General features: G+C 41.8%; 1 protein-coding gene and 1 pseudogene across 5 annotated transcripts in view; both read right to left on the bottom strand.

The window, feature by feature from the left end:
* The window catches only part of BDH1 (3-hydroxybutyrate dehydrogenase 1), a 72305-nt gene extending 60855 nt beyond the window's left edge, over positions 1–11450 (bottom strand). The window contains exon 1 of one of the 5 annotated variants that reach the window (XM_077117936.1): positions 11324–11450. The gene's annotated coding sequence lies outside the window, so the exon portion shown is untranslated. Of the gene's footprint in view, positions 1–5147; positions 5642–6753; positions 6914–7507; positions 7625–11226 lie in introns of those variants that run through there. The other 4 variants (XM_077117935.1, XM_077117937.1, XM_077117932.1 and 1 more) reach the window with 4 other exon arrangements.
* Positions 11451–26132: 14682 nt separating this feature from the next.
* Positions 26133–26518, bottom strand: LOC143647820 (GTP-binding nuclear protein Ran pseudogene; annotated as a pseudogene).
* Positions 26519–26968: the final 450 nt, after the last annotated feature.

The raw sequence follows: 26968 nt of genomic DNA, 5'->3' as shown, positions 1-26968 counted from the left end.
GAAAAGCCATGTTTTAATCAAAATATCATTTCATAAAGGTAGAATAATCTTCTATTCAATACTGTATGTTTGAAACTGTGATAGGATCATCTCCTTGGATGATGTATTTAGTCAAGAATGGTTATTAAACTGGATTAAGTGACGACAGGTCTCCACCCATTTGGGTGGGTCTTGATTGGTTTATTGGAGTCCTATAAAAGAGGAAATATTTTGGAGAATGAGAGATTCAGAGAGAGAGCAGAACGATGTAGCCATGAGATGCAGAGAGTCCACAAGCCAGCAACCTTTGGAGATGAAGAAGGAAAACACCTCCCGGGGAGCTTCATGAAACCAGAAACCAGGAGAGAAAACTAGCAGATGATGATGCCATGTTCGCCATGTGCCCTTCCAGCTGAGAGGGAAACCCTGACCGTGTTCACCATGTGCCTTTCCGGATGAGAAAGAAACCCTGAACTTCATCGGCCTTCTTGAACCAAGGTATCTTTCCCTGGATGCCTTTGATTGGACATTTCTATAGGCTTGTTTAAATTGGACATTTTCTCGGCCTTAGAACTGTAACCTAGCAACTCATTAAATTCCCCTTGTTAAAAGCCATTCCGTTTCTGATATAGCATTCCAGCAGCTAGCAAACTAGAACAGATCCTCTGCTGTCATCTTAGTCTAAGCTGCCATCATTTCTTGCCTGTACTAGTGCAGTACCCTCCCAAACAGGTCCCCTGCTTCCACCCTACTTTTCTTTCAGACTCTGCTCAATACAGCTTGCACAATCCTACCAAAATATAAATCAGATCATATCACTCCTGCACAAAACTCTTACTCAGAGGAAAAGCCAAATTCTTTAAAGACTGCCTAGAAGGCTCATGTGATCTGGCTCCCTGTGGACTCTGGCCACCCCCCCCTAACATCCCCTCCCCCATACTCGCTGCATCTGGGTCACAGTGGCGTTTTTGCTGTCCCTGGAACATGCTAGGCAAGCTCTTGCTTCGGGGCCTTGGCCCCTACTGCTCCCTCTCCCTGGAACGTTTCCCCCTAACTATCTACAGGGCTCGTTATTTCACTTTTTTTCAGCTCTTTATTCAAATGCCATTGCTTCAGTCAGATACCTCCTGGCCACCCCATCTAATATACCAATCCCTCACTTTTTTTTAACTTTTAATTGTATAATATAACATATATACAAAGCAAAGAAAGAAAAAAGCAATAGTTTTCAAAGCACTCTTCAACAAGTAGTTACAGGACAGATCCCAGAGTTTGTCATGGGCTACCATACGATCCTCTCAGATTTTTCCGTCTAGATGCTCCAGAATATGGGAGGCAAGAAGGAATAAATATTTTTTATCATCACAATCGACATTTTTTTGTGTGAAAAATTGCATACATACAAAAAAGCAAAAAATTTCAAAGCACAGCCCCCCAATTAGCTGTAGAATATATTTCAGAGTTTGATATTGGTTACGATTCTATAATTTTAGGTGTTTACTTCCAGCTGCTCTAAGATACTAGAGACTAAAAGGGATATCAATTTAATGATTCAGCATTCATATTCATTGTTAAATCCTATCTTGTCTGTATAACTCCACCATCACCTTTGATCTCTCTATCCCTCTTTTTAGGGGTATTTGGGCTATAGCCATTCTAACTTTTTCATGTTGGAAGGGGCTATCAATAATATGGGGTGGGGAGATGAAACTATCTGATGCTCTGGAGAGGCTGGGTCCTCTAGTTTCAGACTTATCTGTTCCAGGGACCCATCTGTAAGTTGTAAGTTTCTGGAAAGTTACTATAGTATATGGGACCCTTGTGGAATCTTATATATTGCCCTAGGTGTTCTTTAGGATTGGCTGGAATGGTCCTGGTTGGAGTTTGGCAAGTTAGACATTCAGTAGCAATGTCTAACTGAAGCTTGCGTTAAGAGCAGCCTCCAAAGTAGCCTCTTGACTCTATTTGAACTCTTATCAGCCACTGATACTTTATTAGTTACACTTCTTTTTCCATTTTCACCATGAATTGTTGATCCATGGTGCCAGGGCTGAACTCATCCCTGGGAATCATTTCCCACTAGGGGGACTTTCACCCCTGGATGGCATGTCCCATGGGGGGGGGGGGGGGGGCAATCATTTCACTTGCAGAGTTGAGCAATCCCTCACTTTCTATCCCCCTTCCTACTTCCATTTCTTATTTTCTCCTCAGAATGTACCAAATTATAACACTCTCCATATTGTACTTATCTCATTTGTCATTTTTCAATCCCACTAAAATGAAGGCTGTGTGAGAACAGGGGTTTTGTCTGTTTTGTTCATTGCTGTATCCCCAATAAATAGAACAGTGACCTCAACACCATAGGCACATAGCAGAATCAGAGAGTTTTGAGCAAAGGAATGCCATGACCAGACTTACATATGTATAAGATAACTCTGAAGCAAATGGTAAGAGCAGAAGCAGAGAGACTATTAGGAAGTTAAATGCAATAATTCAGGGTAAGAATGTATAGTCATTCAGGCTGTACACCACACAGCTCTGGTGAAATGCAAACAGGTGACCCCAGGAGATGGACAAAAGGGCTGTCAACTCTGGTGGAAACCACGCAGGTGATTTGAAGTAGTTGGATTCTAGCTATGTTTTGAAGGTACAGCCCACTACATTTACTGACAGACTGAACATGGAGTGTGAGAAAAGGAAGAATCAAAGATACTTCTGAGATTTTTGGTCTATATATAAAGCATGGCATTAGTACCACTGGCAGATTAAGGAACCATTCTATTCACAAGTGTTGATCACATTTTGAATCAGAGTACTCAAGCTGGGCATCCTGATTCTCTCCTGGCCTCTCCAAATCAAGTCTATAACTGCTCTTATACCATTTGTTATACTCATCCCTCAACAGGCCCCTTCCTTTCCAACTTCCATGCCTGGTTCATCCTATACCAGATCTGACTTCTTCTTCCTCTGACCAAGTCCTACCGGGTTCAAACAACACCTCCTCCAAATGTCTTTCCTAATCTTCTAAATCAAAACTCAATCTATTGGGCAGGCCATGGTGGCTCAACAGGCAGAGTTCTCAACTGTCATGCCAAAGACCCGGGTTCCCGGTACCTGCCAATGCAAAGGAAAAAAAAAACCTCAATCTCTTATTGTGTAATAGGGCTGATTGTAAAAATTCAGACAGCACAATACTACCTGATTGTAGCACAATAACGTTAGTACACTGAATGAAGCTGAATGTGAGAATGATAGAGGGATGAGGGCTGGTGGCACAAATGAAACTAGAAGGAAAGATACACAATAAAGACTGAGATGGTATAATCTAGGAATGCGTAAAGTGTACAATGTAGTGACTAAATGTACAACCTAAAACATGTTTTTGCATGAAGAAGAACAAAGGAATGTTAACACTACAGGGTATTGAAAATAGATGGCCATTCATATTTTAAAACTTCAACTTCTGTGTGAGACTAAAGCAAAAAATGTCTATTTGGTACAAAATTTATATATTGACTAGTGCATTTTCTAATGTAACTTATATGGACAGGTTAATTGAACACCATAAGTACATGGAACCTTGAATAAGGCATGAGATTTTGTAGGTTTGTCCAGTGTGATGCCCCAATAAATCCCAGAATTATTTGAACAGTGAATTAAGAAATATTTGCAAAGTACCCTTGGGGAAATGGCAAGAAAAGGGGAAAATTCAACTTCCCAATTGGAGAATTCTTGATATTTTCACAAGCAGTGGGGACAACCAAATCAATAGGCCAAGCCCTCAATCTTGGGGTTTGTTCATGGTATTTCTTTTTCTGAATTGATGCAAATGTTCTAAGAAATGATCATGATGATGAATATGCAACTATGTAATGGTATTGTGAATTACTGATTACATATGTAGAACAGAATGATTATATGTTAAGAATGTTTTTGTTTGTTGTTATATTTTTAAAAATTAATTAAAAAGGAGAAAGAAAACAGAAAAAAATTCATACATACCATACTCTTACCCCTCCCTTTCATTGATCACTAGCATTTCAATCTACTAAATTTAATATTTGTTCCCCCTATTATTTATTTTTACTCCATATGTTTTACTCATCTGATGATAAGGTAGATAAAAGGGAGTATCAGACACAAGGTATTCACAATCACACAGTCACAAGCTTTCGCATTGCAAATTCTAAGGGCAAATCATTTTGTACTTGGAATTTTATACACAAGTAAATCAGCATTGAAGTGACATAAGCTAAATAAACACACTTTGTTAGTGTTTAACAAAGACTTGGAAAATTTACCACTAAAAAGAACTTTTCAGAATGAATTACCCGATGACATATTTCAGAAAAACAAAATATGAAGCCAACAGAGATGAAAATATGGAATAAAGGAAACAATGGCAAGCAAAACAGTAGTAAAACTTACAAAGTCTAAATACACACTATTTGCCACATGTAGTTATTGTGGCAATCTACTTTGCCACAATACTGTGGCTAATCTAAATTGACATGTACTATAAATGTGCCCTTCAAAGACTTTGTACAAAAAAATGTAAATAATTTTATAGAGGATATATGTTAAAGTGATACTATTCTGGACATAGGTGATTAAATAAAATATATTGTTAAATAAAATACACTATTAAAAAAAAAACAACTCTTCCTCTTAAATCCTGAAACCCAGAGGGAAGACCCTCTCCAAGACTACTGACCACCCCTTTATCCGTTATTGTCCATACCCTTTCTTAGCATGAAAAAGTCAGAATGGGCATTGCCTAAAGATCCCTATAGATTGGGAGATGGATAAGAGGAAGAGGAGGAATAACAGAGAAAATAGGATTTAACAATCCGGTGTGACTGCTGAATCACTATATTAGCATTACTTCTAGCCTCCAGTGTTTTGGAGCAGCTAGAAAGAAAAATCTGAGATGGTAGAATGGTAGTACATGAAAATTCTGGGTTCTGTTCTGTAATTACTTGTTGAACTGTGCTTTGAAAATTACTGCTTTTACTTTCTTTGCTTTGTTCACATATTTTCAATTTAAAAAATTAAAAGAAAACTCAGTCTCTAGACCACTTCTGCATTTCACTCCTTCCTCCATGTGGGCAGAGTACTAGAGGAATTTGAGTAGTCATTCACAGCTCTTATCCAACCACCTATCCTACCTGAACCGTGCCACAGGAGCCACGTGTTCAGTCATTCTCTTCTGGCTCCTCCAGAATTTCTACTCTGGTGCCTAACAGAAAGCAGACGATCTATAAATATGTACTGTGGGAACAGAAAAGCTACAAAGGTTGGTTTCAACGACCGCCAGGAGTAAAAGCTCAGTGCAGAGTATGTGCCCCACTCAGGGCTGGCTTCAACGCCCTGGTAAGAAAAAAGGTCATCTGCTGCGCCACAAAGGATTCTGGCAGCAGCTGGCTGCCGTAATGAAATTTATGCGTCTGCAACCCTTAAAAAAGTATGAACCGCAGGGTTAGACGATGACTCTGCATCGGCTGACTTTGGCTGACTGGATGGAAAAATTCGCGTAGCGATCAACCTGGCTCGCTGTACCAAGCCCTCCCGGGTACAGCTGGCACGCGCAGACCGCCTCGGGCCGCGTCACTGAGCTCGAGTAGACGCGGTCTCCAGCACGCTCCACCGCCGCCAGTAGGGCCGCCAGTAGGGCGCGGGAACGCCCGAGCACGCAGGCGCAGTCTCGCTCCGCGCCGCGCACGACCTCGCGCCCCGGCGGCGCAGCCAATCATCGTGAAGCCTGTGTCTCGCTGCTGGCCTGAGTACGGGGAGCCAACAGGGCTCGGCCCGACCTGCGCTCCCATTGGCTGGGACGGCGCCGCCCAGACAAAGCCCCACAGTCCCGCGTCCGTACTTCACGTCGACTCTTGGCCTTCAGTGATCTGGACCCACCAGCACCTTAGCACCCCGGCCAGTCCCCGCGGCGTCCCCACTTTGCTCCGTTCTCCTCCTTCCCCCAGCCTGAAAGCCAGTCCGATCTTCCCGCCGCTGCCGGCTCGGCTCGTGCTCAGGCAGCTGGACCGGCAGCCTGACCGCTGTCCAGCATCCTCTCCGAGAACGCAGTAGGAGGGGAGGGGGCATGCTCCAGGCCCCCGAGAACGAGAGTCCCGTATGGAATTCGGGAAGGGGGTGGCCGGCAGACTGGGAGTGGAGGAAGTGCGGCGAGCAGGAAGCAGGCCTAGAACTCAGGGCTGCAAGGCAAGGGCTACTGAATTCAATACTGATCCGTTCGGTCTCTGACTACTGTGTGACCTTGGGCCGGTTCTCTCCCTTCTTAGGACCTAGAGTCCCTTCCATAAAATGCAGCGGCGGGAAAGGAAGAGTCCCGAAGGTTTCACCTAGAGTCGCGGAGCCACGTGCGTTCAACGTAGGGCCTCCTCCAGGCGAGCACATTATTACGAATGTGAAATCTGAATATGAAACGCCAGGTCTAGCTCCCCGAGGTGAGGGGTGGAAGGGCGTCGTGTGAGAACCACCTAGGGTCGGGCCTGGAAGAAATCGCGCCCATCTTCCTTTATCTGCGGCCGCAGGGCCCGGCCTACAGGACGCGATGCCCGTTCCCCGCAGCATCCTGGCGATCTGATTAAAAAGCACGCGAGGCCAAACCAAATCGAGCAGAGGGCGCCGGCACATCCCACCCGAGCTACGTACAGATATTTGGCTCCCTCCTTTTACCCCAAACCAGATGGGCAGGGGTTCCGGCCGCAGAGGGTTTGACTGGGTGCCCTCCCTTCCCCGGCCGCGCGCAGGTACCTGCGCTCCTAGCCTGGAAGACCAAGTGGGGGCGCTGCCGCCGTTTCCTGCCGGATGCCCCTTCACCAGTTTGCGCTCCTGCGGCCTCGAACCTCCGCCCGGGGGCTGTGGGAGACACCTGGGGCGCGCGCGTTAGGGCGGCGCGGGGCGGGGCGCGGCGGCGAGCGTCGCTGGGGCGGGGAGTGCACCCACTCCTCCTCCTTAGCCGGGGCGCGCCGGAAAAGGTACTCGCAAATCCCGGGCGCCCAGCCGGGGATTAACCCACTCCTGCCCCTGTCTGTCTCGTCTCGTTTGCAAATCCCACCTCCTTCCTGGAGGGGGCGGGAAAGGTTACATTCCGGGGGGCTGCGGGCGGGGAGGAAAAAATGCAGCCCGAGGAAGTGAGGATGAGGCTCACTTCCTTCCAAGTCGTGTGTGTGTGTGTGTGTGTGTGTGTGTGTGTGTGTGTGTGTGTGTGTGTTTGCTGTCTTTAGAGCTTGTCAGGGTTTGTTTGTTCTCATTTGTCTTTTGATCAGATAAAATTCGTTTAAAGATTTCTTCGAAGAGTCTTTTAATAATGATTTGGGAATGTCACAGCTCCCCAGTTTCCACCATAGAACGTCAGAGACTGGACTATAGCAGGGCAGGGTGGCCCCTCAGTCTCCAGAATTAGAAGCTGAGGAGAGAAGGAAAATATCAGGGCAAATTAGTGGCAAAGTTATATTTAAATTCTAGAGAAGGACCAGGCAGATGAAATTAGGAAGGAAGTACTAACCTGCCAGGTTTTAAAGAAACATGCCAACTCTTCTTGAGTGCTGAGGTTGTGACTTAACTTCGATATTCCCAGCTTCTGACACATACAAGCCTCCTAGTCTGTTTGTGAAGGATGAGCCTTGAGGACCAGGAAAATCATAATGGGAGGATGCACTCTTGGTTTTCTGTATTTCACAGACAAATTCAAGCCCACAATACTCGCTTGAGAATAGTCTCCTGTACATCATGCCATAGCTACATCAGTAAATCCCTATATTGAGTCAGCAGGTTACACTTTGAGGGTTATGCACTACTGGAAAAGCAGTTCAAGGAAGAATGAACCTTTCCAGGTAGGAAAACCACAGATCCTAAATTTGGACTGGGAATAAAATGGTAATATGGTTCTATTTATGGAAGACAGGGAAAGGACATTTGTCCTGAGGTTGTATCAGATACCTTCAGTGGCTGGCCTCACATCTTCCCAGCTGGCCCACCTTTTTACTTCAGCTTTTGCTGTGGCAACCAGCTTCTTAAGGTATAATCCAAGAGTATCTGGCCTCGGCTGCACCTGCTAACTCCTTACCCCAAGGCTTCTCTGACCGTACAGCATAGGACCCCTGCAGGAACCCACTACTCATTCTCACACATGCATTAACCTGGAAGTGCAAAAGAATAAACACCTCATGGGGCAACCTCTGACCAATGGCACACAGGAGCTGGTAGAGAAATGCTCTGTTCTTCCATTCTGCTGGTGGACAATTTCAAGATACATTCTATACAGCTCCTAAGATCTGATGCCCACCAACTCAACAATGTACCCTTGAGCTATCTTTCTCTTTCCCTCCTCTGTTTGACTTTTCTCAGTCCTCTACTCCTTCCCAGAACAAACTCCCTGTACCAAGTCCTTGCTTGATCTCTGTTTTTTGAGGGGAAGCCAGGCTAAGCAATGGTTAACTCAAAAGAGGCATCTTAGCCCTTTCAGTTCCTCTTCCCCATCAGACCTTTCCTAAATCTGATTTGAGTCCATTTGACTGTTTTGCACTTTAGCTCCTTTTATCTCCCAGTTACCCTGTTCTTTAGGGCATTGCTAATAAGTTCTCAAAGATAAGCTGAAAGCGTGAGAGAGTCCCAGGAGAAAGAGCCAGCAGAAGGGTTGGGAATAGATGACAAAGCCATTCTCAACCCCACCCCTCTTTCCAAGTCCTGTTTGCTGACTTTGAAATCCGAGAAACTGGCAGCTCTGGGGTTGAATCTGCTAAGCAGAGACAGAGTGGGAACCAGATTATTCCCAATATCATGTGTGCCAAGATTCTGTCTCTCTCCTGTCCTTCCCCAGAAAGGCACCTTCTCTCTGCCAGGATACAAGGTGTCAGGCCAGGTTTTTCAACACCTGGCATGTTTCATCTAATTTCAACAAGAGGGTGTTGATTACCAAGCTAAGAGTGAGGGGAAACAGCCCTCACTCCCTCCCTTCAAGGAAGGAAATGAGACATGTACACAAGCTGAATGTATCATTGTAAATCCCGTAAGTCTTCTAAAAGAGGGACATTTAAATGCAATAGGAGTTCTGGAAGGGGGTCAGAATAGGCTGTAGAAGCTGTAGAATCCTGAAAGATTCTCAGTTGGTATAAAGCACCCCTCAAAACCCCTCCCCAGCCAAGAGCCCACAGTGTCTGCTCCAGTCTCTGTACCAGCTCCTAACTGCCTTCTAGCTCACACCCTTTGGGAATCTCAGGTCAGCATGATCATTCCTTCATCTTCCTAAGTTCCAGTTTTTCCCCTGCCAAATCTGGCCCTGCCTTGTCTCTGAATGTCGCTGCTCTTCTTTGCCATCAGCATTATGCCAAATGGTAGCTGCAGGTTAAATCTTACCTGTAGCCAGTCACTTCCAAGCCCTGAAGGAGCCCAGGTATGCAGTTCTCTGTGCTGACTTCTGCTGGGGAATAGAGAACAATAATACCATCTAATACCCTAAAAGCCACAGGTCTTTTGTTTGTTTTAATGCAGTGGAATTTTTGTAAAAAAGAAAAAAAATTTTTTTTTTGCTATAGAAATCATGCCCTAACTGCAGAATTTTAAAAGTATCATGTAGCTTGTATAATTGACAGTGAAGGAAAGAAAAAGTCCAATGTATCATTCTGTGTTGCTCCTATAATAAAGCTGTGGTGCTCAGATCTAGTGTATTGAAAAGCACCCTTGACAATTGATCCTAACGAGACTATAATACCGAATTCTGCAGATGAAAGAAAAGCAGAGGTCCAGCCTCTTTCCTGTATTAACTGAGCAAGTGCTCCGACCTTGAGAGAAAAAGAGGGGCAGTATCAGGCACTGGCATCTCCACCTCATTTTCTGTCTCTTGACTCTAATGTGTTTCATTAAGATGATTGTTTTAGTTTTGGGGATGGGGCAGGGTAGGGTTTAAAATTTTAGGCAAATAAAAATGGGCGGGCCACGGCAGAGTTGTTGCCTGCCATGCCGGAAACCCAGGTTCGATTCCTGGTGCCTGACGATGCAAAAAAATAAAAGTAAAAAAAAGATATTAAGCAAACTTCTTTTGAGGTACATATGTGATGGGAATCGTTGAAGAGGGAAAAGTATGAGGTGATAAAAAAACAACTGTGCCCATCTCCCTCATCCCAAGCTACAGCAACCTAGAAAGTTTCTTCATTCAATTTACATCGATAGAGCCCTAAGGCATTGTGCTATGTTCTTGGAATGCAAAGATAAACCCATGTGGGGCCCCCTCTCCTATAATACAGTTTAGTAATTAATGATGGATCACTATGTGCCAGACACTGGACTAAGTGCCTTATATACAGTATTTCACTTATTTTTTGCAACAATTCTCAAAGTAACCAGAGATTACCCCGCATTTTGCAGCTGAGGAAGCTGAGGCTCAGAGAATTGAAATGCCTAGCCCACAGCACACAACCTGGAAGTGGCAGAGACAGATCCCAACCCAAGTTTCTCCCACTCTAAAGACATTGCCTTAAGGGCACCACCAGTTACCCTAGGAAAAAATAGATAAAACAAACAAACAAAACCAATCTGAGTTATAATGCACCTTGGACTACAGAATTTTTTTATAACAAGTTGGGCATTGTTGCTGGGGGTAATCCAACAGAAGCTGGAATTGCTTCACTACATGGTATTTCTTTCACTGAGACTTCACTTGGGTACACCACATGTGCAAGATCTAGTAGGAAAAGTAACATGTTCTAATTGAACATATCATTTTGGGGGGGAGGGGGATGCATGGTGGGGGAATTGAACCCAGGTCTCTCACATGGAAGGCGAGCATTCTACCAGTGAACCACCCATGCACCCCCCGTGTCAATTTTGAAAGACAAAAATATGACACAAAATTCTCAGTTCCTAAATCTGATTTAATTTTCTGAACTTCAAATTCATTTTTAAAATGATATTTAATATGTTACTATAAACTTAAAAGAAAAAGTTACAAAACCATATGCTTATCTCTGTTCATTTTTTCACCCAATTTTTTCCCGATCTCTGTTCATTTTTTCACCCAATTTGTTCCCAATGAATACACATTAATTTTATTTTTGGCTTATTGCAACCAGGAACAGAGCCTGCTATTTCAAAGGGGGAAATCAAATAGCAAAGCTGCTCCCTCCGTTTTGGGTTGCCAGCACCTCTTTTCAAAGTTTATTTGCTCCTCTCCAACCCCCTCCCCTCACACCAGGCCCTACTGACAGCCCTCCCGGTCAGCCTTCTCACCTTAATCAGCAAGGCTCCCTCCTCCTGGCTAACCGCAGGTAGAATCTCTTCAGGCAAATTACAAGATAGACACTCTTGGAAGCCTCTTAATACTCACTTAGAGTATGATAAATATCCCAGGAAACGTCCTCCAGGCTTTATGTCTATTATTTCAACGCTTGCATTTAGCTGGGAAAAGAATTCCCACACTCATGTGGTAAGCAAAACCACCTAATGAAAAAACACAGGAAGGATTCTGGATGTTTGTATGTTTGCCACCGAACAGGCAAAGTTCAGTTTTGTAACTGTTTGTTTTAAGCTTAAAATGTCTGTGGATTTGGCCCTCTGACAGAGGAGGGCAAAGGCTAGATGCCGCTGCTTTGGACACATAGGAGAGATTGAGCAGCTCCAGCAGACTCCATCCTGAGTTCTGACCTGGTATGTGCAAACATAAATGAGCACAGGAATTGGCCTGAACAGAATGAGAAATATCCAGAGAGTACCTGAGCATAACCCGGAATCAGGGCCTAAGAAAGATTTCAAGATGGCCAAGTGACTTTGGACAGGATCACCTGCAAGAAGATGAGGCCAAAACCATACCCCTTGAACATCACACGGTGGTCACAGGATTAGCATACAAGGTTAGACAGTTTCATCCTAAAACTCCATCTAACTTCTTTTTCTTTGGATCATTCAATGTTTTCCTGAAATTCTTAAGAGTTTAGTGGGTAGTTGCTACAAAGCAGTTTGGATCTGTATCTTCTAGTAACAGTGAATTATTTGAATAAATGGCTCACAACCACTGATAGCCAGTGGTTTGTCCATCCAGCACTCTGCCCATCCCTCTGGGACAGCATTTTCCACTCTGGGTTATATTTTGCTTGCCTTGTCTCTTCTATAGCGAAGGCAGAGCACCCTCCCAATTCATCTGTGTATCCCCGTGTTACACCTGTAGTAAGTGTGGTGGGTTGAATTAATGAAATAATGAATGAGAACTGTTAGGCCTGGAGAACAGGACCCCTTCCTGCCTTGATGTAACCCATCTCTGGCAAATATTTCAAACAGTTCTCCCACCCTAACCTGCACCTTTTCACGCTCTAGCAACTGCTCTCATAGTGACCCCCTTACTCAACCACCATCCTTCGGCAGAGACAATTACAATCCTGCATACTTCAGGCAGCGCTTAAATTTTAACTTTACCTGTAAAGCACTCCCAACTCCTAACTTCAACCCTAATTCTGAAAGCTAGACAATAGAAACTTTCCTAACTCTTGCCCCCCAAATCCCCCTCACCCCCAACCTCAAACCATAAAAACCCTATCCCCTGCTCCTCGGCGCACCGTGTTTCTCTCTTGAAATGCTTCCCAGGCAGCTCTGTTTCTCCCTGAAATAAAGCCTTTGCCTAAACTCCTCATCCTGTCTCATTTCTTGTGAGTTTGCCTTTCAAGAACCATTTATCTGCCCCAGGGAGAACCATTTAAGGCCGGTTCCTCTATTTGTCTCTAGGAGATTTTTCCTATTCTGCCTGGGAGGTCTCAGGTGAATTCACAGAATGTTTCCTGCTCTCACTGTAGTAATGCAGTTACTTCCCCCAGAGTCGCAAACAATAACATAAATTCAAAGATATGTTTCCTATTAAACACTCTTAACTAAAAAATAGAATTTAACATAGAGTTATTTTTCGCTACTGTTCAGAGTCCTCCTTCCCATCAATCTTTTTTTTTTTTTTGTATGCTGTATGGCGGGGGGTCACATTTCATTCTTTTTCCATATCACTATCCCATTATTGCAGCACCATTTGTTGAATTTTGGGGGGCAGGGGGAAGTGCATGGGCCGGAATTCGAACCCAGGTCTCCCGCATGGCAGGTGAGAAATTCTACCACTAAACTACTCCTGCACTACCCCCCCCCCCTTTTTTTTAATATTGAAGAGAAATGTATACGTTTCGGAGGGCTGCCATAACAAAGGACCACAAACTGGGTGACTTAAAACAACAAAAATTTATTCTCTCACAGTTCTGAAGGCTAGAGTCAGATATCAAGGAATCACAGAGCCATGCTCCTTCCAAAGACTCTACGGAAGACTCCTTCCTTGTCTCTTCTTAGCTGCTGGTGGTTCCTAGCAAGCCATTGCATTCCTTGGCTTGAAGCTGCATCCCTCCTCCATCAACACATGGCATTCTTCTCTATGTGTATTTGCATGTCCTCTCTTCTTATAAGGAAACAAATCATATTGGATTTTGGGCTCACCCTAATCCAGTATGATCTTATTGTAACTTAATTATATCTGTAAAGACTCTGTTTCCACATAAGGTCGTATTCTGAGGTTCCTGTGGACATGAGTTCTTGGGTGGCACCATTCAATTCAGTTCAAGAAGAAAGGAAATATTTTTTCAACACATTTATTAATATATAAGTAGCTAGATGAAATGAACTGATGTCCGACCTCTTCACTCTTAAAATTTTCGGAAAAACCTGGGGCCATTCCTCTAGCAGTGCTGGCAGAGACTTTCTGATAACATGGATAGGTGAGAGCTGGGAATGTGCCTCAACCTAAAAACACCAAAGTTAATGTATCACAAGGAATAGAGTCAACATTATGTAACTAGAAATATCAGTTTCTCAAGTAGAATTGATAGGGTATCTTAAGGAAGGAAAATTACCTTTGTGGTAGAGAGGTGTTTTTAACTTTGATCGTTTTAGGAGGAATCAGCTGGGCTGGAGCAGAGGCACCACCATTTCCTATAGAGAATTAGGGTTCCCCTTTTCTGTATGGAAGTCAGCAAAAGTGAGCAGAGGAGAAATTTATTATCAACCAGCAAACACAAGAAGAGCCTGAAGGGGTGCTGAGGCTTCTTATCCTGTGGGAAGGAGTGATGTTTCCCAAGGGGTGGGGCAAAGTGGGGTGGGGGGAGCACTGGACTAGGAAGGTCTCAAAGGGAAGAGCTTCCAAGGAGAGGGATAAGGGAGACAGAGCCCAGAGAAGTATCTACATGAGATATTGTTAAGGTCTGAGCAGGCCTCACCCCTTCTAGCACACAAGGGAATGAGTTAGCTCAACCAAGGGCCTAATCCCCAATTTGCCTCCAACACCCAATTCTGCATGGCTTTGGGCTGTCGTCTGGACCTTCATTAAAGAACAAACTGCTTAAGTTTCTACCAGGGTCAGTGTGTTTATTAATGGGAGGAAAGTGGGCAAAGAGATTCTTATAACACATATACATATATATATATACAATACATGTACACGTATATATATATGAACGTGTACACATACATATACACATATACACTTTGCTGAATCATTTGAAAGTATACTGCAGACATCATGACAAAATATTCCCCAATACTTCAGTGTGTATCTCAAAAGGACAAGACAATTCTACATAATGATGATGCAACCATCACACTCAAGAAAATTTAACATCAATAACATTATCAAATTAATCCACATTTGAATTCCCCTACTTGTACCCAATATTGTCCTTTATGGTTTTTTCCCTGTATCATGTTACCAGTCAAGAATCCTGACTTGAGTTTAGGTATCAGGTCTCCAGTTTCCTTTAATCTAGAACAGTAACCTGCCCTTTTTTTTTTTTTTTGGTGGAAATACAATGGGGGGGATGGGTGGGGGGACTCTTTTGACATTGTCTATTTGATGACCAGGCTAATTGTTTTGTAAAATGTCCTCAAATCTGGATTTATCTGGTTGTTCCCTCATGATTGGATTGAGGTTAAACTTTTTCTGGTAGTGTTCTAGTTTGCTAGCTGCTGGAATGCAATATACCAGAAACGGAATGGCTTTTAAAAGGGAGAATTTAATAAGTTGCTAGTTTACAGTTCTAAGGCCGAGAAAATGTTCCAATTACAACAAGTCTATAGAAATGTCCAGTCAAAGGCATCCAGGGAAAGATACCTTGGTTCAAGAAGGCCGATGAAGTCAGTGTTTCTCTCTCAAGTGAGAAGGAACATGGCGAACACAGTCACAGTTTCTCATCTGGAAGGGCACATGGCAGACACCGCTTCTTCTGCTAGCTTTCTCTCCTGGCTTCCGGTTTCATGAAGCTCTCCGGGAGGCATTTTTCTTCTTCATCTCCAAAGGTCGCTGGTTTGTGGACTGTGTTTCGTGGTGCTGCAGCATTCTCTGCTCTCTGAATCTCCTTCATTCTCCAAAATGTTTCCTCTTTTATAGGACTTCAGAAACTAATCAAGACCCACCCAAATGGGTGGAGACATGTCCCCTACCTAATCCACTCTTGATTAAATCACATCTCCAGGGAGATGATCTGATTACAGCTTCAAGCATACAGTATTGAATAGGGATTATTCTGCTTTTACGAAATGGGATTTAGATTAAAACATGGATTTTCTAGAGGACATACATCCTTTCAAACCAGCACAGGTAGGAATACTACGTAAGTGGTGCTTAGGTGGAATTTGGGCAGGCTGAGCTGGGGAAGGATGCACCAGACATAGGGAACAGCAAAAATTGTGTCCTTTAGGTTTGCTAGAGCCAGGCGTGTCTGGGAGTAGGTGTGGTCGCAAGCTGCCTTGTGGGATGGGGCACGAGGGGGTAGGGTGGGAGTGGGTGGTAAGTGGCCAGAGATGAGGCTGGTCCAGGGCAGTTTTGGTCCATGCTCATTAGCCTTTGTTCAGAGGGAACTGGGGAGCCCTAGCCTCTGGAGTCATATTAATTTTTTTATAAAAGACCCTCAAAAACTGAAACGTCTTCAAGACTCAAAGAAATGAGTCTCAAATGGTGATTTGAGCCCCTGGAAGAAATATTTTTAACAACGGGAACTTTACAAACAATCCCCAGACCAGAACATATGAACTGGAAAAAAAGACAAAAGGAAAATTCAATTGAATACTGTCATTCCTCTTTTCTCTCACCATGTTTATCAGCCATTTTCCTCAGAGCTGCTCCCTTCAGCTCCCATATCCTTTCCTCTCCCTTCTCTCTTCTTTCCTAGTTATCCAAACCAAAAACCCCAGTTCCTCCTAGATGTCCTCCTCTCATTCAACCTGTCTGGTCCAGCTGACTGCAGCCTGTATGGCAGGGGAGGGGAGGGGAAGACAGCAAGGACCAGGTCACCAGGTGGTGCCCATCAGGCCTGCCGTTTTAGGGCTGCTCCCAACTGGGGGGCTTGGGACCCACCCCAAAGCAGATCACTTCAAGAAGGCCCTGACTCTGGAGGGGATCCAGTGCAGGTAATGGGCAGTGGCCAAGTCAGTGGCCATACAAGAAGGAGGAGTAGGTTAAAAATGAAGATAGTTTAAAGAGGTGAAACTGAGGAATGGCCATATAGATGGCTGGGGAGTTATCTCTTGAATTTAATGTGTATGCAGTGGCAACCCTCTGACTCATAGCAGGTTCACTGGGCGGGTCCTCAAGGAGGCCCCGGCCAGCCAGGCGCACTGGGATTGCTCTGGGTTATCCTGGTGTCATGTTACTTCATAGCTGGGGAGCACTTGGGGCAGACTAAGGGTTCCTGAAACCTCTCCTTTTCCCTCAACCTTCCCATTTCACCAGGTTCTACAGCCAGCCTTGGACTACAGGAGCAATTCAGCTATCTGCCCTAGCATCCTTATAAGTTCCCTCTCTCTGACCACTGAGGCAGGTCTGGGGGTGACAGAGGATATAGGACAGGTCGTCCTCTGAGGCTTTTCCTTGGATGGCTGCTCATTTTCCTGCGTAGCATGAGGCCGTGGCAGCTGCAATAGGAAAGGATGAAAGCCACGCTTACAGGGAGATTGTGTTCTGACAAACAGAGGCTGGTTCAGGGGAGTGGGTCCACAAAATTAAAATAGAGCTCCACCTATAGATGAGGGCTTGAAGCTAGAAGGCAGAGATGGAGATTCACATCCAAAAGGGGTGGCAGAGAGACACACTATGACCAGACCCTGCAATGGTGAGGCTATTAAGGCAAGAAAAAGAAATGAAGTGTAAATAAAAGAGTCGAAATTACTACTATTGCAGGCACTATAATTACTAAATTAGAACATTTCAGATAATTAATATATAACTTTAAAAATGATAACGGAGTTCATGTTTGTTAGGTGAATATGAGACAAATATGGGGAAAAAATTAAAAGCTTTCCCTTTCAGAAAATATAATGGTAAAAAATTACAATAGCAACAAAAACTATAAATACCTAGAGACAATAAGAGATGCAAACTCTTTATAAAAGAAAATGTGTGTCTTTACTGAGAGACATGAACAATGGACTGAATATATGAGGAGTGTGGTGGTTTGAAATTATGTACCCCAGAAAAGCATATTCTTAAAGTAAATCCATTCCTGTGGGCGTGGACCCACTGTAAGGAGGATCTTTTGGTGAGGCTACTTCAGTTAAGGTGGGACCTTACTCTTACTGGTGTCCTTTATAAAGGAATGAATAGAGTGAGAAAGAAAGCAAGTAGCTGAAATGATGTAACCTGGAAGAGAAGGGAGAGACCAGCAGGCACTGCCATGTGCCTTGCCATGTGGAATCAAGGATTGCTGGCAGCCAGTCTTTGGGTGAGAAGGATTGCTATGGTGATGCCTTGATTTGGACATTTTTCTCAACCTCAAAACTGTAAGCTAATAATTGCCTTTGTTAAGCTAACCCATTCCATGATATCTGCTTTCAGCAGCCTAGGAAACTAAAACAAGGAGACAAGTTATGTTTCCAATCCGGAAGGTAATGCAGTTTAGATAGAGAAGAAACTTGACCAGTGGATTTTATGCCAAATTAATCAGAAAAATTTTGAAAAATGCCTCATAAGATTGAAACCTTTTACAAAGTCCAGCTAATTAGAAAAGTATGGTGCTGATGCACGGATAGGAAAAGCAGATTAATGGAACTAGGCAGTCCAGAAAACAGAACTACAAATTAATGGAAATTTAATAAATTAAAAAAGTGGCACTTCTGATCAAAAAGTAGAAAATGAATTATTTGATGATATAGAGACCATTGTCTAATTATATACCATACACAAAATAAGTTCTAAGTGGTTTAAAGATCTACAAATGAAAGCTATAGCAATACAAATACTAGAAGAAAATATGAGACTATTTCTATAATCTCGAGGTATGAAAAGGACTTGCTAAGTCTGAAACATGCTCCAAAGACACAAAGGAAAAGACTGAAAGATTAGATGAAAATTTTGACTTTTGTACAGGGAGAGCCACCATTGAAGTCATTGGCTAAAAGAAAACATTTATAACACAGATATTAGATAAGGGCTAAAAATCCACAAAATATAAAATGCACCTACATATAAATAAGGGGAAAAAAAAGCACTCTGGAAAAAATACATGAGTAGATAAATCACAATAAAAAAACAAAGGGCTAGAAAATGTAAGAAGATACAGTCATCAATTATGACTTATTAATCATAACTAAAGAAACGCAAATCAAAAATAAATAATTTTTAAAATAAGATTGGTGAAGATGAAAAAGATTGGAGAAAGAATGAAGAAACAGCACCATCATACATTGCTGTTAGGGGTGAGAATTGCAATCCTTTTCGAAAATTTGGCAGCATGTATGATACCCACTGACCCAGCAATTCCATTCTAAGACTCTAGACTACCATCATATATTTACAAAGATTTGTGTGCATAGGTATTCAGTGCAACATTATTTGTAGCAGCAAAACAAAGACCAAAAACAATCTAACAGTGGAACATATAAATAAATTATGGTCTACCTATACCAAAATATTGTTTGCCCAGTTCAGCTACTTTTCTAAGGATCATTTTTCCTGGCATTCTGGCCTTCTCCATCCCTTGACCCTTTACATCTGATTCCTGTTAGAAAAGCTCTGCCTTCCTGGCCCAGCCGATTGATTGGTGACGTTCACAAAATCCACAGCAGGCCAACCAGAGACTTTCCCTGAAATTTTGGACTGGGAGTGAGAAGGAGAGCCAGTGTAAAAATTCAAATTTTAAGCCTTTTTATGGAGGTATCTTGAGAGCCTCTCAGAAGGCACATTTCCCACCACATGATCCTGACAAACACAGCTGGCTAGGCTGCAGGGAGTGCAAAGGGAGAAGTGAAACTGAGACACAGAAGTGCTCCATGTAGAGAAGGTGAGAGAGTTCTGCCCTGGCCCAGTTGGCCCCCAGCCCCAGCTGTACTTCTCACGAGTTTTATAAGACCAAATGTTATTAATCTTTATGCTCAGTTCCCCTTCTTGCTTAAACTAGTTGAAGCTGGCAGTCACTTACCACCAGATGAGTATTAATTAATGTGATAGTTATGTTCATGTATCAACTTGGCAAGGATGTTTGATCAAGCAAGCATTGACCTGATTATTACTGTGAGGTTATTTCATAGATGGATCTAAATCATTAGTCAGTTGATTGTAACTATGGCTGGTTCAAAATACAATCAATAAAGAAGATTGACTTCAGCAATGAAGAGTCTCCTCATCCAATCAGCTGGAGGCCTTAAAGAGAAAACTGAGGATTTCAGCAGTCAGAAAGAATTGCTACCTCTTCTTTCTCTGGCCAATTTCTCCTGGGAAATTCATCAAAAACCTTCACTGGCATTCCCAACTTTTGGCCTGCCCTGTGGAATTCAGGCTTACCAATCCTTATGGTTGTGTGAGCCAATTGCTATAATATGGCTCTTAATATTTAAATACATATTCTGTCATTCGGTGGTTCCTCTGAAAAACCCTGAATAATATAACTTATATGACAGCCAATGTGGATTTCTGGGCAGCCATTAGAAATAGACTCAGAGAACTACTGGGGAAGATGGCAGAGTAGGTAGGACACTCCGAGACTTAGTAGTTATTTCTACCAAAGCAATTATTTAAAAGGCAGGAGCTGTCTGAAACAACTGTTTTGAAACTCTGGAGGGTAGAAGAACATTGTACAGAATCCAGGGGTGAGCAAGAGGAAGAGGCTGGTAAATTACAATCAATAAAGAACTGTAAATTGCTCTCTCTGTGCAGTGGATCCCAGTGTCCATCCCCCATCTTACATGGGGTGCTGAGGGGTCCAGGCCCTGCATAACTGTTGGTGACAAGAGACTTAAAAACCCTCTTCCCCAAGAACAGGGGTGTGTACAGGCAATCACTGATCATGGCTTTTGATTAGCAAATTTGGATCACTGGGTCTTGGCTCTGTGGGCAGCTATTATTTCAACTTACTCCAGACAAAGGTGGTGACAGCCATTAATTTCAACCTTTTCTAGAAAGGGGCTGAGGTAGGGGAGATTTAAAGATCTATGAAAGACCAATGAAATCAGAATCTTTGGGGGAGTGACCCAGACATCAGTATTTTTTAAAGCTTTCCAGGTGATTCCGATGAGTAGCATAGTTTGAGAACTACTGCTATAGGTGATACAGCTCAAATATATCTTCCTCTAGGCTGCAGGGGACAGTTAGCTGAAGAGCTGCATTTGCTGAGCTGGTCAGGAAAACTCAACTTTGGGGAGCCATCAGGGAAGTTTTTGGTGCCTTTCCTTTACCCCTCCACAGGGCACTTTGGAGCCGGTCTGCGCCTTCTTTGTGGGTCCCTGACCCTGTTTTGGCTGGAAAAGACCAAATTGGGAACGTTCTCCCCAGGTGACCCTCTTTCCTGAATTTGCCCTCCAGGAAAAGCAGCATGAAACAACAAAAGGAGTATTAAAAACTATAGAGGCAAATGTCCATGTTTTTATGTTATGTTTAAAAGATAATAAAAAAGCTATAGAGGCAGACAATCTGGGACAAAGGCCTATTGGCTTTAGACACCTGAGAGAGGGAGGTTTGGCCCCTGGGAAAGAGAAGGTACAACTAAGCACCTGTAAATAAGAGGGACTCCAAAACATCTAATAAGCAAAAGCTGAGGACAAGACAGAGACCCAATAAGACAGGAAAAACCCTGCACAATGCATTCACTTTACACAGACTTCCTGATATAAAAGCTGAAGCTCAAGAAAATTTCTGTCTTATCACCAATTTGTTATTACAAAATCAAGAAACACACATCCCAGGGATTAAATCCAAGAGATAACACTTTTAAATATTAAAATGTACAGTGTGCAACAAAAGAGTACTTACAAGACAAAGAAATAGGAAATGATGGCCCATCCAATAGAAGAGGATAAAAATCCAGAAAATAACAATGAAGAAGATGAGACTGTAGACATACATAATAAAGTCTTTAAAAAATGATCTTAAAAATGCTTGAAGAGATGAAGGAAAGAAGAAAGAACTATAGTGTATCAGGAAAACAATGAAGGAATGATATGAGAGCCTAAGTAAAGAGACAGAAATTTTAAAAAGGAACTAAATAGAACTACTGGAGTTGAAGATCACAGTAATTGAAATGAAAAATGCCGAGGAGGGTTTTAAGTGTGGATTGGAGCTGGCAGAAGAATCAGTGAACTTGAATACAATACACTTGAAATGAATCAGGCAGAGGACCAGAAAGAGAAAAGAAATATTAAAAGCAAAAATAGCTTAAGACAACTATGGGACCCCATCAAGTGCACCAATATATGCATTATGGGAGTCCCAGAAGAAGCAGGAGAGAAGGGGGCAGAAAGATTAGTCAAAGAAATAAAACAGAGAACTTCTGAAGCTTTGCAAAAGATGCATATAAGCACATCCAAGAAGCTCAGAGAATAATAAGAACAAAGCATGAAGAAAAATACACCCTGTCATGTACTGATTACAGTATCAAACGGAAAGGACAAGAAGAGAGCTCTGAAAGCTGCCAGAGAAAAGCAGTGTGTTACATACAAGGGAGTCCCAATAAGATTGAGTGTCAGTTTCTCATCAGAAACCATGGAGGCAAGAAGGCAGTGGGCTGACATACTTAAAGTGCTGAAGGAAAACAACTGCCAGTCAAAATTTTATATCCGATAAGACTTTCTTTCAAAAATGAGGAAAAGATTAAGACATTCCCAGATAAACAAAAACTGAGGGAATGTATCATCACTAGCCTACCCTACAAGCAATGCTAAAAGGAATCAGACTGAAACGAAAGGACACTAATCAGCAATTCAAAGCAGCATAAGGAAATAAAAGACCTGCAGTAAATGTAACCATTTGGGTAATTATATATGCCATAATTATTTTATTGTATTGTTTGTTATGTAACTCCACTTATTACTTCCTATAGGTGTTAAAATGCAAATGTATAAAAAGTAATGATAAATCTAGGTTTTTGGACATGTAATGTACAAAGATATAAGTGGTAACAAGTACAAACAATGGTGGGGGGATAGAGAGATATAGGTAAAGTATATATGCATGCTATTGAAGTTAAGTAGGTATCAAACCAAATATAATTGTTAGATATTTAGGGTTAAATTTTAAATTTTAACCCTATAGTAAAAACAGATGAAAAACATATCCAGATAAAAACGAGGAGGCATTCAATATGCTACATCGCAAGAAAACAAGTAAATATAAAAGTAGGTTTAACAGAAGTAAAGGGCAAGAAAGTCAAAAGATTTACAAAGGCTCAGTAGCAAAATGGCAGAAGTGTTATCAGTCGTGACTTTAAATTTAAATGGATTAAATTCTGTCAAAAGTCAAAGCTTGGCAGAATGGATTAAAAAGCATGACCCAACTATATGCTGTCTGCAAGTGACTCACCTTAAAGTCAAAGATACACGTAGGGTGAGGGTGAAAGGATGGGAGAAAATATACCATACCAGTAGTAACCAAAAGAGAGCTGGGGTGGCTATATTAACATAGGATAAGATAGACTTTAAGTAAAAAATAATTATGAAGGATAAAGATGGTCATTATATACTGATAAATGGGATAAAGCAACAGGGCAATGTAACAATTATAAATCTATATGCACCTAACAGCAGAGTCCCAAAATATATGGGCTTCAAATACTGACAGATTTGAAGGGAGAAATTGATGGTTCTACATTAGTAGTAGGAAACTTTAACCCACAACTCTCAGTAATGAATAGAGCATCTGGTCAGAAAATCAATAAGGAAGTACAGGACCTGAATGATACACTAAACCAATTAGACCTAACAGAAATATATAGAACACTGCACCCAAGAAAAACAATACAGATTCTTCTCAATTGCACATGAATCACTCTCCAAGGTAGACCAAAGGTTGGGCACAAAAAAAGTCTCAATAAATTTAAAAAATATTGAAATCATACAATGCATATTTTATGACAACAGATTGATGCTAGAAATCAGTATCAGAGGGAGAAATGGAACATTCACAAATATGTGGAAATTAAACAACAAACTCAAACAACCAGGAAATCAGAGGTGAAATTAGGAAATATCTTTAGGTGAATGAAAATGAAAATACAACATACTAAAACTTATAGGATGCAGGGGAGGCAGAGCAGAGAGAAATATATATATTTTATATATTTATTATATATATATAAATTCTATTATATATATATAAATGCTAACATTAAAAAAGAAGAAAGACTTCAAATCAGAGAACTAACCTCAAAACTGGAAAAACTAGAAAAAGGAGAGGAAACTAAACCCAAAGCAAGCAGAAGGAGGGAAATAACAAAGATTAAAGCAGAGATAAATGAAATAAAAACAAACAAAAACAATAGAATAAACAAACCCAAAATTTTTTTAAAAAGTCAACAAAATCAACAAACATTTAGCTAAGTGGGAAAAGAAAAAAAGAGAAAGGATACAAATAACAAAAATCAGAAGTGAAATGGGGGACATTACTACTGATCCTGCCTTTTTTAGTCCTGAATTAAAAAAGGACTGCTGAAAGGTGGATACTATGAACAACTGTATGCCAATAAATTAGATAACCTAGATGAAATGGAAAAATTCTGAGAAACAAACTACATACACCAAACCAAGAAGAAATTGAAGATCTCAACAAACCAATTGCTAATAAAGAGATTGAATTAGTAATCAAAAACCGCCCAACAAGAAAAGCCAAAGACCAGACAGCCTCACAGGGAAATTTTACCCAACATTCCAAGAAGACTTAGCTCCAATTCTGCTCAAACTCTTCCAAAAAACTGAAAAGGAGGGAACACTCCCTAACTCATTCCATGAGGTCATCATCCTCAAACCAAAACCAGATAAGGAAATTACAGCAAAAACAAACAAACTACAGACCAGTATTTGTTATGAATATAGATGAAAAAATCCTCAGCAAAATGTTAGCAAACTAAATCCAATAGCATATTAAAAGATTTATACACCATAATCAAATGGGGTTCATCCCTGGTATGCAAGGAGGGTTCAACATAAGAAAATAAATTAATGTAAAGCACCACATTAACAGAATGAAAGGGGGAAACCAGTGATAATCTCAATAGATGCATAAAAGGCATTTGAGAAAATACAGCATCCTTTCTTGATAAAAACATTTAGAACACTAGGACTAGAAGGAAAGTCCTCGATATGATAAGGGGCATATATGAAAAACCCATAGCTAACATCCTAGTTAATGGTGAAAGACTGAAATCGTTGTCTCTAAGATCAGGAACAAGACAAGGATGCCTACTGTCATCACTGTTAGTCAACATTTTACTAGAAGTTCTTATCAGAGCAATTAGGCAAGAAAAAGAAATAAAAAGCATCCAAATTGGAAAGAAGGAAGTAAAATTTCCCCTTTTTGCAGATGATATAATACTATATACAGAAAATCCTGAAAATTCCACAACAAAGCTCCTAGAGGTAATAAATGAATTCAGCAAAGTGGCAGGATACAAGATAAAAAATCAGTAGTGTTTCTATACATAAGCAATGAACAATTGGAAGAAGAAATCAAGAAAAAAAATCCATTCACACTGACAATGAAAGAGTCAAATGTCCAGGAATAAATCTAGCAAAGGATGTAAAGGAAACATACACAGAAAACTACAAAACATTACTGAAAGAAATCATAGACCTAAATAAATGGAAGGACATTCTGTGTTCATAGATTGGAAGCTTAATATTGTTAAGATGTCTATATAACCCAAAACAATTTACAGTTCCAGTGCAATCCCAATCAAGATTCCATCAAACTGCTTTGCAGAAATGGAAAAACCAATCATCAAATTTATGTGGAAGGTTATCTTGAAAAAAGAATGAAGCTGGAGGACTCACACTTCCTGTTCTAGTTTGCTAGCTGCTGGAATGCAACACACCAGAAACGGATTGGCTTTTAATAAAAGGGGATTTATTTTGTTAGTTCTTCAGAGGAAAGGTGGCTAACTTTCCACTGAGGTTCTTTCTTATGTGGGAAGGCACAGGATAGTCTCTGCTGGCCTTCTCTCCAAGCCCCTGGGTTCCAACAACTTTCCCTGGGGTGACTTCTTTCTGCATCTCCAAAGCCTGGGCTGAGCTGCGAGTGCTGAGATGAGGAATGCCGAGCTGCTTAGGCTGTGCTACGTTGTGCTCTCTCGTTTAAGCACCAGCCAATTAAGTCAAACGTCATTCATCGCAGCAGGCATGCCTCGTAACCAACTGCAGATGTAATTAGCAGCAGATGAGGTTCACGTACCATTGGCTCATGTTCACAACAACAGAACTAGGTACCTTCACCTGGCCAAGCTGACAACTGAATCTAACTGCCAAACTTCCCGATCTTAAAATTTATTACAAAGCCACAGTAATAAAAGCAGCATGGTACTGGCACAAGGACAGACATGTAGAGAGCTTAGGAATGAACCCTCACATTTATGGCCAACTGATTTTGTGTGTGTGTGTGTGATGTGACTGTAGCAGGCTTATATCTGAAACTCAGAAAGGAAACAAGTGTGTTCCAAAACAGCTAAATATGCAGGTCCGAAAAATGAAGTTGTTCTTTTTTTAACTGCCACCTTCACTCCAAAGCCTATTTGTCTCCTTCAGCATCTCGAAGATTAAGCACATGTTCTGCTTAGCTATATAATAAAGTGGCAAGCGGGCTGCACCACTGATATCACTGGACAGTTGCCTATAAAGCTAGACTTCTGACACTGGGCTGCAGCTTCATTTTCTCACAGGTCAATATCCTCATCCAGCAGAGCAATTGTTTGAGCAACCTCTATGTCGTGTTCATGCTGCGCTGCCAACGCTGGGTCCATGACAAGCTCTGGTGGGGCAAGAGCAGGAATGGCAACAAACTCCAAGTTAGGGTCGCCAATCAGTTTTCTAGCAAGCCAAAGGAAGGACTTTTCAAAGATGGACTTACTTTTGGCAGAAATGTCATAATACTGAAGATGCTTCTTTTGGTGAAAGACGATGGATTTTGCCTTAACTTTCCTATCTTTAATATCCACTTTGTTGCCACACAACATGATGGGGATTTTTCACACACTCATACCAGTTCTCTACGCCAGTTAGGCAGATTCTTGTAATTAGCTCTTGATGTTACACCAAACATTATAACGGCACACTGGGCTTGGATGTAATTGCCATCTCTCAGTCCACCGAATTTCTCCTGACTGATAGTATCCCATACATTGAATTTAATAGGTCCTCTGTTGGTGTGGAATACAAGGGATGGACCTCACCACCCAAGGTGGCTACGTATTTCTCAAATTCACGAGTCAAATGGCATTTTATAAATGTAGTTTTTCCAGTACCACCATCACCAACCAATACCAGTTTAAACTCAGCTTAGGGTTATCCTTGAGTGGCTGTCACAGTGGTTCTCCCAGAAGCATCTCCATCCCCCAACCAACTGACTTTTGACCAGGTGGCAAAGATCACTCAATTTTGAAAGAATGGTCTCTTCAACAAACAGTGCTGGGAAAAGCAGATCTCCATTTGCAGAAAAAAGAAGGATGTCCCCTATCTCACACCATATACAAAAATCAACTCAAAATGGATC

Source organism: Tamandua tetradactyla, chromosome 10 (genome assembly GCF_023851605.1).
Source record: "Tamandua tetradactyla isolate mTamTet1 chromosome 10, mTamTet1.pri, whole genome shotgun sequence".
In the NCBI taxonomy this organism is placed as follows: domain Eukaryota; kingdom Metazoa; phylum Chordata; class Mammalia; order Pilosa; family Myrmecophagidae; genus Tamandua; species Tamandua tetradactyla.
Note: the sequence above shows the minus strand (reverse complement) of the source record. Positions and strands in the feature narration are given on the sequence as shown.